The sequence below is a fragment of the Boleophthalmus pectinirostris genome, unplaced genomic scaffold (genome assembly GCF_026225935.1).
Source record: "Boleophthalmus pectinirostris isolate CB_2022bp ecotype Guang Dong unplaced genomic scaffold, ASM2622593v1 HiC_scaffold_17, whole genome shotgun sequence".
Taxonomy (NCBI): domain Eukaryota; kingdom Metazoa; phylum Chordata; class Actinopteri; order Gobiiformes; family Gobiidae; genus Boleophthalmus; species Boleophthalmus pectinirostris.
This window is the reverse complement of record NW_026571115.1, coordinates 25,067,941-25,083,428: the sequence shown is the minus strand read 5'-3', so window position 1 is coordinate 25,083,428 and position 15,488 is coordinate 25,067,941. Positions and strand designations below refer to the sequence as shown.

General features: G+C 36.6%; 1 protein-coding gene across 4 annotated transcripts in view; it reads left to right on the top strand.

Annotated features, from left to right (window-relative positions):
- Positions 1-15,488, top strand: part of emp2 (epithelial membrane protein 2) — a 35,559-nt gene that overhangs the window by 14,668 nt on the left and 5,403 nt on the right. For 2 of the 4 annotated variants that reach the window (XM_020919945.2, XM_020919946.2), the window contains exon 1: positions 774-956. The exons of the other annotated variants lie outside the window; for them this stretch is intronic. The gene's annotated coding sequence lies outside the window, so the exon portion shown is untranslated. Of the gene's footprint in view, positions 1-773; positions 957-15,488 lie in introns of those variants that run through there. 4 annotated transcript variants of the gene reach the window in all.

Here is a 15,488-nt window from a genome sequence, read left to right as displayed (position 1 = left end):
TGTAGGCTGAAGCTTGAGCTTGACCTAATATGCACAGTCCATTTTGTTTTATAATAATCTACGCACAAGCATTTTTAAATAACTACATTTCTGTTTCGCTTTGGTGTTTTATTTAAAGGTCTGATATTACGCAAAATTGACTCCTGAGAGCTTTAAGTTATGTTATAATCTTGCTACCTTATCAAAAACAGACCTAGAGTTGTGTTTTGTTTCATTCACATATTTGAGTAATCCTTTTTTATTAGTCTGTCTACATCTCCAAAGCTCAAAATATGTCATGAACCCGCAATTTTTAAGTTAACAGCAACCTTTTACCTTTTCTTTCGCCTTCAAGAGATTGGAAATTCCAGGGTTGAAATAATTATCCAAATGATTCTAGTGAAGATGCAGGAGTTTAGAGGCAAAGTGGAGCACCTCCTGTACACCGTATGGCATCACAAGGTGGAACAGAGTGTGTGGAAGAAGAACATAGCATAAATATGCAGGATTTATGTGTTAATGAAACAAAACACAACTCAGGGTATGTTTTTAAGAGGAAACAACACTGTAAGATACTAGTAGATGAGAAAATAGCGCCCTTTAATTTAAGTTTGAAGCGTCTCCACAATTACTTTTATAGACTCGCTTCCCGCCTAAAACGAGGACTCGTATAAACTGCTGTCAGCGAGCTTCTCAAATATCACCAACACATGGATGTGGGCCTGCGTCTGACTTTGCACTCCCCAGCCACGCCTCTCCCCAAATCCCTACGCCTCCCTCTCTCCTCCCCTCTCCTCTTTCTCTCTCTGCCTCCACCGCGCGCTCACGACCCGAGGCAACTTCATAATTTAAACTTTTTTTTTTTTTCATTTGTCACAAGACTGGAGTGAGAGTAGGTTTGTCATTTCCCTTGACAGTAATATTCATCTCTCAGAATTAAACTTCGCAAGGTTTTTCCTCGTTTTCCCCTCTGTCCGGTGAGTATCCTTCCTTTTTGGCTCTAGTTTGCATATGTTTGAATGCGTGAATCCTCCATGCCGCCGTGTTACGCACAATAAATTAGATAATATTCTTTAATTATATTATTATTGCGCACTAATTTGAGTCATAACTTTGATTATTTTTGCTTAGAGAATGATGTGGTTCACTTTTACGCACAACGTGCAGCAAAGTTCCCTTGCCTCGGGGCGTTACGCACGTTGCGAGTCCAGGTTGAGCCGATGGAAATGAAAGGGGCGTTGTCAGGCTCTTCCCGTGTGAAGTGTATTAGTACAGTCAGTGAATGTATTTGCTCTGTTGAGAGGAAACCAGAGCTGTTTGTTTTTACGAAGGATGGACACAGGAAATTCGTTCCTAAAATGCTTGTGGCCACGTCTACCACACCTTCGCCTTTGTGTGCCTCCAGAGCAGTTAGATCAGTCTTAGTTGTGTATTTCCTCGTAATTAGTTGGCTATTCTTGTGGGTTAATAAGTTCCACCTGTCTGCTCGTAAAATGCATCACGGTTGAGCTCACACGAATGCCTGAAGAGAAACGAACTCACATTTAACAAATATTTTGTATTAAATAACACGGGCATATAAAAAGGCCCACAAATACTTGTACTACTACTACAGCTGCAACAACTGTTAGGCTACTATACTGCTACTTTATACTACTACTGCTAGAACTATTACTTCATACTACTAGTACTCGGTCTAGGCCTGCTACTACTTTGAGGTTTTGTACAAATAAACCAACTGAAATACACAATTACTTGTTTCCTACTTGGTAATACTTAGTGCAACCATTTTCATCCATTTTCATCCACTAACATTACATTTAAACAGGCCTATATTAAAGGTCCTATATTATGCAAAATTTTTTCTAGTGAAATTTAAGTCATGTTTTAATGTTGTTACATCATCAAACATACCTGAAGTTGTGTTTTCTTTGAGTAACACTTCATTATTAGTCTGTCTACATGCCCATAGCTCAAAATGTTCTGTTCCACCTTGTGATGTCATCATGTAGTGATAGTTTTCAAGTTAACAGCTGCCTTTGTGAATGAAGCAAAACACTAATGTTTGTGAAGAGGAAACAACATTACAACATAGATCAGAAAGTACTGTAATATAAATATCAGTGTTCCACCAAATTTTTCCCAAACTTTTTTTCTGGGGACCCATATTGTAAAAGTCACAAACCGTCACAACCCAAGTCAATAGACATTATTCGTAAATCACAAAATAGGTGGATTTAACCAGTGGATTTAATAGTGTCTCTCTGAACAATTAGAATTACTCAAGTTTTAAACAATAAAAAACAGTAATTGAATCAGCAATAAAAGGATCCATAAGTCGCCTGTTTGGGCATTAAACGTTGCCCATTTCTTTTTCTTTTCAACATTCAATTGAACCAGCAATAAGAGATTAGAAGTTATACAAAACATGTCTTAACATTTCAACCTAACATGCAGATCATGACAGGGCAACCCAAAAAAAAAAATCTCTTGCGACCCACCTGAGGGACACGACTCAGTCTTTGGAAAACAATGGTCTATTTTGATACAATGGTTACTTTGCCTAATCCATTAATTATGTATATTGCATTTATTTATTTGTACTTAATGTATTAGTCTATATGTTTTTTTCTTTCTTGTATTATTTAAATTTTTTACTGTTGTTGTTTTTGTTATTATAAAGTAAGGTGTGGTACAGTTTTTGAACCAGCAACGAAATGATCTACCTATTTGGATATTAAATGCAGCCCAAAAAAATCTCTTGCTGCCCAGTTTTTGGAAAACAATGCTTAAATTTGTGTAATATGTGGTATAAAATGCACTGGAAAACACCACTTGACACCAGAACTTGTGACTGATGCTAAATATATACTCCTGGAAGTTATTTTTAGTCTAATCATGTTGTTGATTTATCAGCACCGTCATAGTCATTTGATGTGATTCTCAATTAGTGCGCTGTGGTGGAATTCTGCACCTACATATCGAGTCTGTCAAACAGTGGGTGGTACAGGCTGCCAGACAGATGCCATGTGCCACTGTAAAACTTGTAAATCTAAACAAATTACTGCAGTAAAAGTTAAAAGTACCTCAAATTGGAGTAGTGGTGGTGACTGGCGATAAGAGACAAGCAGTAGACCATATATCACTCTTGTACTTCTAGAGATTTGGACCATGTGGAAACCATTACTGTAAAAGAATGTGGTGATACGGACCTAAAAATGTCCAACAAGAAAGGATCAAACAGATGTCTTAAAATACAGCTGTTTGGAATAATATTTATGTCTGTGGGAGTGTGAAATATCTGCACGTTATTGTGGAAAGATGTGTCTATTGTCTAAAAATAATTCTTGGTTAAGTTCCTGTTCCAGAGTGTGTAAGATAAAATGGTTTAGACTCATGACGCAAGTGCTATTGTTGATTCACCAAGCAGAGTAATTGAGTTTGAATAGAAGCTGTCATATATCGGGCCAATGTTTGCATTTTTTAGCAGAAGTCGAATTTTTCTTTTGCCAACCAGCTGCCTAAATATGCATCAAAATGTAACCGCACTGGACTGGACTCTACACAGTTTGTAGGAAAACAAAACTGAATTCTAATTAGATAATTTGGGTAAAACAACCAAAGTTTGTCCAAAAATACTGGCACAAAAATATTGGCGAAGGTCATTGGCCATTAGTCTGGATTCTAAACAATCAGTATCGGTATCGGCCATGAAAAATACATATTGGTCGATCCCTAATGTGTACTTCTTGAACTTCTAATTTGGACAATGGCAAATATTTCACACATTTAAAGAATGTCTGCAGGATATATGGAAAAAAAAAGACTTTTCTGTCAATAAAATGCACAATACAATAAAAACTAAATTACTTAAGTGAATGGAAAAAAAGAAATTCCAACTATAACAACTATGGCTGGGTATCATTAAGAAGTTGCTGATACGATACATACATCGATACATAGGCCACGATATGATACATATTTCGATACAGTGAGTTTTCGATTCAATACGATATATTTCAAAACGATTCAATACGGTTCAGTAAAAATAAAGGCTAAATCATGGCTGTGACATTAAAAGTCTTTCTTAAAGCACTTTTTGAGTAAAATGAATATGAAACACGCCCGTTTTAATCATCAGAACAGTGAAAATGTCAAATGTGTCACATAAACGAGTTTCTTTCCACTAAACAAGCAACAAAACTGTAGCTCTGTAACAAAATAATTTAGTAAAATATACCAAAAAATACTTGCCAATGATATCGATACTAAGGGTGTGCAAGAATATCGAAATATCTATATATCATATCGGTTAATGTGATGATACAGTATCGATATCATGGGCTGGTGTATCGATATATCGCCAAGAGAATTTTTTGGTATATTTGACTAAATAATTTTGTTACAGCGCTACAGTTTTGTCACTTGTTTAGTGAAATGAAACTCGTTTATTTGACACATTTGACATTTTCCTTGTTTTTATGATTAATGATGATTAAAATGGGTGTATCTGACTTTGCACAAGAAGTGGTTTAACAAAGACTTTTACTATTGTATCACAGCCATGATTTAGCCTTTATTTTTTAATGAACCGTGTCAATTTGAAGTATATTGTGTCTAATCAAAAGCTCACTGTATCGAGGTATGTATCGTATTGTTGCCTGTGTATCATATCAGCAACTTAACGATACCCAGCCCTAATCGAAACTGTATCATCACATTAAGCGATATGATATATATCAGTATTTTGTTATTTTTGCGCTCCACGAATACTAACAGATATCCTTCGTCTTGTAAGCACGACCAGAGTTTTGGTCACTGCACTCTTGAACGTTTGTTTTTCTTGCACTACTTGTTATATTATTTAAGTTTTCTTAATTTTTCTGGTCTATCTTTTGAAAATACCAGATTATTCATATTATCTAAAGTTTTGTCCTTCCAATTTCACTAACTAAAATTATAAATCAAGTTACATCCAGACAGGCACTCTTCCAATTACTCTGTTTTGAGTAGCAGTTTCTCCAAAAACTTGAGCTGCAAATGTCTGATCAATAATCTGTACATCTACTAGTAATATTATTTCTAAGTAACGGTACTGAGTTAAATTTTCCGCTACCTTTGTTGCTGCCAAGTCATTAGTTGAGTAGTTATTTGTATGTGGTTTGGTTATAAGTGATACCTTTGTACAACTGCATGATGCACAAGGATAATTTGTCCTTGTCTGTTTTGCTTTTGGTGACATCTAGTGGTGATTAAGAACATTCTCACACTTAATACTTAATCGGAGAATAAGATAAGAAGTTGTAATTTTTCATTTTTGTGTACTTTTTAGTTCAGGTGTGCCATTTTAGCATGTGGTTTATCTGTTTTTAAGTACTTTGGCGCTATAATATACACACAGGTGAGTAAGTCGCAAGTAAGATTTATAGCTGCTACTGCTTTTCTAAGTTTCTCCTTCGCGAAAAAAGAGTTGTAGTGTTGGATAGACGCGGTTGCCAGATTTGAAGGCCCCGTTAGTCTGCGGCTTAGTGTGTTAAAAAGAGTTTAAAAAGGACATTAAAGTCAGCATTTTCCACCAGTGAAGCGGTCCATGCACACACACACACAGACACACACATACACATACACACTTACACACTTACAAGCCCCCAGCCTCCCATTACAAGGCTGGATGGAGAGGAGGAATGATAGTGTTAGAGGCTGCTGTCTTCTCCTGTCTTCTCCTGTCTGCTGTACTGTCGATGTTGTGTATTTTTGTTTTAGTGAAAAATTGTGGTCCTTGAATTTTTTATGCTATTCATTGTGACGTGCAAATACTATGTTATTTTGATTGTGTAATGGACTACGCAATATTTATATCAAAGACTGCTCTATCGATATATTGCAGTGAATTAGGGCTACAAGATTAATGGCAATATGAATGGATAGAAGTGTAACAATAACCAAAATATTGTGATATCATGTTGCCAAAAGTCTCACAATAATATCGTGGGCCATCACAATATATCGAAATAACAATTTTCTTTACTTAAATTAATAATTTTAGTGCAGCGATAGCTAAAAAACAAAACAAAACTACATAGACCATGATCCTTTGCTCTATTTCAGTGCAGACTAGATGAAGAAATAGCTGTTATTAAGCACTTAAAATTTAGTTCTTTGGATTATGACCCAGCCAAGGCTTGTCAAGGCATTCTAAAAAGAAAATTTTGCATCTTCACCATTTTGTTAGCCTCCCTCCACCAAATATCGCAATAAATATCGTACCATGAGATGCATATCATGAAAGTATTGTACCGAGAAAATTGGATATCGTTACATCCATATGAATCAGCAAAGTGCAAAGGTTGTCATTTTTGAAGTACCTTAATCTCCTCTGCAAACAAAATATTCTGTCTTACTCTGTGTGAAAACTGTATAAAAGTTGTTTAAAGTCCAGAGCAACTATGGCCGATGAACTCTGTCGGTATTTTTATTCCGATATATAGGGCTGATTTTGACTATTTTTGTCATTTTTGTAATTTTGACTTAGAAATAACTCACTTATCATCCCTTCTTACTAGGGCTGGGTATTATTAAGAAGTTGCCGATACTATACATACCTCGATACATAAGCCACAATACGATACATATCTCGATACAGTGAGCTTTCGGTTCGATACAATATATTTAAAATTAATTTGATATGGTTCAATAAAACATAAAGGCTAAATCATAGGCTGTGATACTAAAAGTCTTTCTTAAACCACTTCATGTGCAAAGTTCATATGAAACACACCCATTTTAATCATCAGAACACTGAAATTGTCAGATGTGTTGCATAAACAAATTTCCTTTCACAAAACAAGCAACAAAACTGTAGTGCTGTCACAAACTAATTAAGTAAAATACACCAAAAATACTCTTGGCAATATATACAGCAGGCTGTGTTGTCAATACTTTATCATCAAATTAAATGATACGATATTTTGATTTGATTTTTGCATACCCCTACTTTTTACCACAAACCTTCTAAAAAGCCTTAAGAAAGACTTTTAGTATCACAGCCATAATTTACCCAATTTTTTTGAGTGAACCGTATCAAATTGATTTGAAATATATTGTATCGAATTGTATTGAAAAGTGCACTGCATCCAAAAAACGTATCATATTGTGTCAAGGTATGTATCATCTTGCAACTTTATTAAAAAACATGTATCACATCGAATCGTTATCGCAATACTAAAAAATAAGATCTTTTAGTAGGGATGTAATGATATCCAAGTCTCACGATACGATATCGTCACAGTATGAACCTCACGGTACGAGATTTATTGTGATATCGTGGGAAAGCTCACGATATAATGGGGAGAGTCACGATTAGGGATGTAACAATATTCAAATCTCTTACGATATTTACTCAGTATTTTCACAATATACATCTCACGATACGATATTTATTGCAATATTTTGTGAAGGCTAACAAAACTCTTAATATGCTTTTACCTTTTCCTCTTAAAATGCCTTGACAAGACTTAATCCAAAGAACTAAGACTTAAAGGTGCTTAGAACTTATTTCTTCTTGTAGTCTGCACTGAAATGGAGCAAAGGATCATGGTCTATGTAGTTCCCTCTGTTTTTGTTTTGTTTGTTTTTTTAGCTATTGCTGCACCATAACTCTTAATATAAGCAAAGAGACTTGTAAATCGACATATTGTGATGGTCCATGATAGGGGTGTGCAAAAATATTGAAATATCGATATATCGTATCGTTTAATGTGATGATACAGTATCGATATCGTGGGCTGCTGTATCGATATATCACCAAGAGTATTTTTAGGTATATTTTACTCAATTATTTTGAGTAAGAGCTACAGCTGTGTTGACATTTTCACAATTTTGAGTAGTTTTTCAGATTAACTTTGCACAGACTTTGTGGTTTAATAAAGACTTTTAGAATCAGCCACGATTTAGCCTTTGTTTTTCACTGAACCGTATTGAATCGATTTGAAATATATCGTATCGAATTGTATTGAATCAAAAGTGCACTGTATTGAAAAGCGTATCGTATCGTGGCCTGTGTATCGAGGTATGTATCGTATCGGCAACTTCTTAATGATACCCAGCCCTAGACCATGATATTATTGTGAGAACTTTGACGATACAATATCACGATATTTCGGTTATTCTTACCTTTTAGTGATCAAACAAAAACCCACTATACATTCCCATACATTAAATTTAATATTTAACTATTTGACCTGTACAAACATACTGCAGATATTGTTTACTTGTACTTTGTGAACTTGTACTCAGAACAGTTTTATTTAACTTAAAGAACAAAGTGAGTTTTCTTCAAAGCAAGTCAAATAGAACTGACCACACCTACTTAAGTGCTATATGTGTTTTAATACCTTGAGTGACGATTGATGGTTTTCGCATGTTTCCAGTGTGGGTAATTGCTGTAGCGTTTGACACTTGGCAGCTGCACCCATAATGCATGTATTAAAACAGATGAGGCGTGACACGTGTGAAATATCCCTGTTCTGCATACCAGCGCTAACCTGAAGTGTGTGCGCGCATCAGCTGTTACCCGGGGTCGAAGGTCAGTGCCACGGTTTTCGCATGCTGCCACTGTGATGGAGAGGGTTCCCAAGGTGTCATATTTAGAGCTCAGAAGTTTGATCTGCACGGTTGGAGAAAAATATCAAATTGCAAATTTTGTGGAGAGCATTTTGTTTGAGATTACATTTGTGATTTACGTTTTACAGGTTCTATATTAAACAAAATGAATTCTCACGAGGTTTAAGCCATGTTTTAATGCTGTTACCTCATCAAAAACATACAGAGTTGTGTTTTGTTTTATTCACACATGTTTGGAGTAACCCTTTATTTTTAGTCTGTCTGTATCCAAAGCTCAAAATGATCGATAATTCCAGGTCTGAATAGGGCTGGGTATACGTACCTCGATACATTGGCCACAATATGATACATATTTCGATACAATGAGCTTTTGATATGATATATTTCAAATCGATTCGATACGGTTCAATAAAAAATAAAGGGTAAATCATGGCTGTGACACTAAAAGTCTTTCTTAAACCTCTTCTTGTGCAAAGTTCGTATGAAACACGCCCATTTTAATAATAAAAACAGTGAAAATGTCAGATTTGTTGCATAAACGAGTTTCCTTCCTCTAAACAAGTAACAAAACTGTAGCGCTGTAACAAAATAATTTAGTAAAATATACCAAAAAAAAATACTCTTGGTGATATGTTGATACAGCAGTCCACGATATTGATACTGTATCATCACATTAAACAGTACGATATATCGATATTTCAATATTTTTGCACACCCCTAGGTCTGAAATTGTCCAAATGATTCTAGTGAAGGTGTGTGAGCAGTGGAGCATTTCTTGTGTTACCTCATGACATCACAAGGTGGGACAGAGTGTTTTGTATTTGAAAGAAGAACTCAGCCTAAACATGCAGGGTTTGGTTGTTAAACATGTGGAAATGAAACAAAACAACTCCAGATGAGGAAACAACATAATAACAGATCAGAATATAGTGTAATATGGGAGCATTAATAACTGGATTATGTTCAAAGTTCACTTTTTAAGCACGTCCAGAAGAAATAACAAAAGGACTGAAATGTGAACTGACAAACTAATGCAATAATCACATTTCAGAGCGTGTTTGTGCAGATCTAAATTATAGGGCTAGCAGTTTTTATGCAGAATAACACAGGATATATTGTTGTTAGTGGAAGTAATTATGGTACTTCAAAAACTGCTGCCTTTGCGATTTGCTAATTGCTCCCATTCAAATTACGTTTTCGATTTGATTGCTATTCATATTGCAGACCACTCAGAAATAAACAAATAAATGGACAGAATACTATTGTTAAAGATGCACTGTTATGTGTACGGCATAAAACGTATCTATGGAGACAAGCAAGTGAAGCTACTAGGGCATGTATTTTTAGCAGTAAAAATGCCTGTAGCTACGTTTTAATACTGTGGAACTTTCCAGACAAAGCAATAACATCTCCATGGAGACAAACAGGGGGTGGACCGTCAAACAGGCAAGCAACATAGAGTACCTTTAAGACATGCACGGATATTGAGTCTGTTGAGAATATCATGAGGCTGGGCGCTTTTTAAAACTACTTATTACTACTACTACTACTACAATGACTGCAACGACTACTACAACTACTATTACTGCAACTGCTACTACTACTGCTACTACTACTACTACTACTACTACTACTACTACTACTACTGCTACTACTGCTACTACTACTACTGCTACTACTACTACTACTGCTACTACTACTACTACTACTACTACTACTGCTGCAACTACTACTACTACTACTACTGCAACTACTACTAGAACTACTACTACTACTACTACTAGCTACTACTACTACTAGAACTACTACTACTACTACTACTGCTAACTACTAGACTACTAGACTACTACTACTACTACTACTACTACTACTACTAGCTACTACTAGACTACTACTACTACTACTACTACTACTACTGCTACTACTAGCTACTACTAGACTACTACTACTACTACTACTACTACTACTACTGCTACTACTACTAAACTACTACTACTACTACTACTACTACTGCAACTACTAGAACTACTACTACTACTACTACTACTACTGCTGCTGCAACTACTACTAGAACTACTTCTACTACTAGCTACTACTACTACTACTACTACTACTACTACTACTACTGCTGCAACTACTGCTACTACTACTACTAGACTACTACTACTAACTACTACTACTACTACTGCTGCTGCAACTACTACTAGAACTACTACTACTACTAGAACTACTACTACTACTACTACTACTACTGCTGCTGCAACTACTAGAACTACTACTACTACTACTACTACTACTACTACTACTACTACTACTACTACTGCTGCTGCAACTACTACTAGACTACTACTACTACTACTACTACTACTACTACTACTGCTGCTGCAACTACTACTAGAACTACTACTACTACTACTACTACTGCTGCTGCTGCTAACTACTACTAGACTACTACTACTACTACTACTACTACTACTGCTGCTGCTGCAACTACTACTAGAACTACTAGTACTACAACAAGAACAACTACTACTGCTACATCTATTGCTACAACTGCTACAGCTACAACAACTACTACAACAACTACTACTACACCTGCTACTACTACAATAAAGACTACAACAACTACAACAACTACTACTACTATACATTTTGGTATTCCATGTAGATTGTGTTAGGATATTTAACAATTTTACTCAAACTTTACATTGGATAGTGTGCAGTGTGAAATGGGGATGAAGAGTAGACACTAGGAGAGACATTCAGTTGTAGTATCCAAGCTGGGAATCGTGTATGTTTTGATACGGACAGACTTTGCTGACATGTTTCTAGTTTAGGTTTAAAGCTTCATGTATTACAAAAGTTACATCTCATGGTTTTGCGGTTTACTAAAAATCCCTAATGTCCTCTGTAGGATTTTCCCACTGACCACAACATCTGCTAAAGTTCTGGCACCACCAACATCGTAGATCCCAAGTAACTGCTCACACATGGGAACTGTGAGGAAAACAGTGTATTGTACGGAATAGGCCAAGTCCATAAAATATACTTATTATACTATTATACTTGGTCTTTGCAGTCATGGCAGATTTATTTTTTTTCTTTTTAGATCTTAGAATACCCCATCGGTCCACTCCAAACTTTAAATGTCTGAAATCAGGAATGGGCAAAGTCACTTAACTGGTGAAATTTACTATCTTACCATACTTTATTGAGATTTTTTTAAAGGACACGTTCTGCAAAATTAACCTTTTTGAGCTTTTATGATTAAAAGCTGTTGTATTGTTGTCTTCTCATCACTGACATACTTACATGGAGTTTTGTTTTGCCTTGTTCGTGTTTGTTGTGTCATTAATCAAGCACTCAAAGTTGCTCTGTTTGCATTTTGACAGGTTTGCTACATCATAGATAAAAGTCTGGACTTCTCCCACATGTTTTTTAAACGCATAAACCATCTCCGGTCTCATTCTGTGGTCAAATTATGCTCACAACTGTAAACATAGTAGCCCCAGACTGAAGAGAAGAGACATGACGCTGGAGTTCTAACGCAGGAGATGTTTATTTACCGTCAGTACCAGATCCTAGCCAGGCTGGCGCCACCTAGTGCTTCCCCTCAATTTCATAATTTAATTTCTGTCCAGCGACTAGCTCAGGAATCGGAATACACTAGATGGTTTGCAAGAACCTCAGAAGTTGTAGACCGTGCACCAGCCAACCGGCGAAGAGCTGTGAAGCCATGACCTCAAACTCAAGCGCCTGTCTGGGTGTCTTACGTGATACAGCACAACAGTAAACAAAGCGGTCGAGATGGATGTTGACGAAGCCATTCATTCTGTGTTGACAACAATTTCCAAGACTGAGGATTTAAAGCCGGAAGAGAATTTTTGGTGAATTTGATCAAGAGGAAAGACGTTATTGCCCGTCTTCCTACAGGATTTGGTGCATTACTTATATCACGACCAAATAGCAGTGACTGGTTAAATAAAAAAAGAACCTACCATTGAGCGAACGAATCCTAATGCTGCAAAGTCAGATGGTTTCCATGAAGTTAAACTGACTGATGAATCAGGCTAACAGGAAACAGCACGCTGAGACATTCCAGCCTCGTGCAGTCCAGTGTTTGTTGTAGGAAGTATTATACTTCTGGTGATGTAGGCTTAGATAACATGGACTGAGCTGGCAGTGAGTGTCCTTGTACAATTTCTCCTACAACAAAGGATGCATGGCTCTGTTTATTCCCATTGCTGACAGCAGAGGGAGCACCAGTCCCTATGGGGAATAAATGGGGGTATAGTTTAATAAGTATGCAGACATTAAGGTGGACTTCGCAACTTTTCTGGTGGAGGGTACACTACCTACATGTCTCCATTAGAAATTATTGCTCCATGGAGATTGTTTTATGGACTTTAAACATATCCATCTATAGGGCTGGGTATCATAAAGAATTTGCCGATACGATACATACCTTGATACAGTGGACTTTCAATTCAATATGATATATTACAAATCAATTCGATACAGTTCATTAAAAATAAAGGCTGAGTCATGACTGTGATACTAAAAGTGTTTGTTAAACCACTTCTTGTACAAAGTGATTATGAAACACACTCATTTTACTCATTAGAACAGTGAAAATTCCACTAAATAAGCAACAAAACTGCAGCGCTGTAACAAAATAATTTAGTAAAATATACCAAAAAACATTCTTGGCGATATATTGATACAGCAGCCCACAATATCGATAGTGTATCATCACATTAAGCGATATGATGTATCAATATTTTGATATTTTTGCACACCCATATCCATGTAACATTTATTCATTATGGGTGTTTCAAGTTGCTCAAAATCCTTCTCTGAATAGGGGAGACTCTCCACAGATCTGAATTGTAATGTCACATAGCGTAGTAACCTGCTTGTCTCTCTCCTGATAGATGGTTTTGACAAGCAGGTGGCGGACCCTCCACTAGAAATGTTTTGTACTGCACCTTTTAGTTAGAAAGTTAAAGAAATATCAACATATTCAGTTACAGAAGACAAATTGGATATCAGCCCAACCTTTCAGAAATGACTACTGAATCTTCTTGTAAATTGTCAAATGTCTGTCTCTGTATATGATTTTAGTCTTATGTTTACATATCTTCCCTCTCTCCACTCTTGGCCCGGCTTTGGCCTGTCTTTGCCCCCGGCCCCCTGCTCTTCCTCTGGCTTGGCTGGGATGAGAAGTCAGGAGCAGACACAATGAGAACCAGCTGTGTGTGTGTTTATCTACATGTCTACAGATTATGGCCTGACTTCTGCTCTGGAGCCAAATCAAAGATGCGCCGTGTAACTTTTTCGGTATTATTGCAATAGAGATGATACTGCGGTGTCTAGAATATTCCACAGTTTGGCATTAATATCAACTTCTGTGTGCAGACCTGAGCTGTAACATGGTATAGTGGTGCTGCCTGCTTGTCTCCATGGAGTTAGATAAGTTTAATGCCATGCTGTGGTGCATTTGAGGCATACCAATAACCTCTCCATGGCGATGAGGTATGTGGCTTAAATGTTATGTAGCTCCCCTTTAAATACACTATAATTTTGCAGTTTTTCAGTGTAGCCATCATGAAGAAATTGATGTGAGTAGTAAGTATTAGTAGAATTTCAGCAAAATGTTTTAACTTCAATTATATTGGAATTTTTGTTTTTGTTATGTTAGCATTTTTTGCATTAATAGTACATCACTTTATTGTTTATTGTTATATTGTTTAACTTCAAAGTATTACGACAACATTTTAAACAATCGTACTATTCTTATTCTATTTCTCCTCCCCATTTGTATCCGAGCCATACCTTATAAAAACCTTTGTCTACCTCCCTATTCATTGTAGATGTAATTACAGTTTATATCCTCCTAGATCTAAGTCTATAGCTGACTTTGATGCCCCCAGCCCCAAACCCACGTGTCCTCTTAGACTCACTCTGGCCTGTTTCCTGTCTGCAGACTTGCATGTTTTTACAGGGACTGTGTGTTAGCAGAGGGGGGTAAAAGCCTCTTTCTCTCTCTCTCTGTTTATAGGTTTCAGTGTGTCCAAGTACAGGCCACATACGACTGTGCTCTGACATGCTCTGCCTGTGTATGCCATATTTGTACAAAATTGAATTGGAGGCTTTAAACAAAACAGTTTTGTGTATGGTAGGGTATTATAGGCTTGTGGAATCATATGTATGTTGTTGTTGTTGTTTAACAAGTCCTTTGTGAGCGCTGAGTTATGCTCATTAAGTCATTTAGTCCTGGCGAGCACCAAGTGTAGAAGGCCGTCCAAAATGTGATGTTAATTCCTGATTCTTTATGGCATACAAAGTTTAACTGTGTATGTTTTGCTTAAAGGTAATTAAGTCTTTGTTTTGAAGTGGCAGAAATCTTATTAAGCACTGCTGTGGTTTTGTTTTATTTGTTAATTTTGACCTAAATGAAAGTAAATACGTCTTATACTGGTTGTGATAGTAGCAGCATCACAGCATCAAAGCAGGCTACTTTTACAAATAAAAATACTAAAACTACTGAAATATCAGGTAAAGGTCTTGTCATCCTTTTTAGAGAGGGAAAATGTTCAACCAAGTGCTTCTGGGTCAAAGGATCTACTGTACAGTGCTCATGGACCCATCTCCAGATCTTGGTGCTAGTCTTGGTCAGGACTATCTTAACTGGAGGACTGTACATATGATGCATGTTTTGGGTTGATGGGGAAACCGGAGTGCCCGGAGCGAACTCACCCAGACACAGGGAGAACATGCAAACTCCACACAGATAGACCTGGGTGACCCGAGAATTGAACCGAGAACCTCCGTGCTGTCTATTTATATTTAGCAATAAAATTTTCACTAGAACACTTGCAGTGATT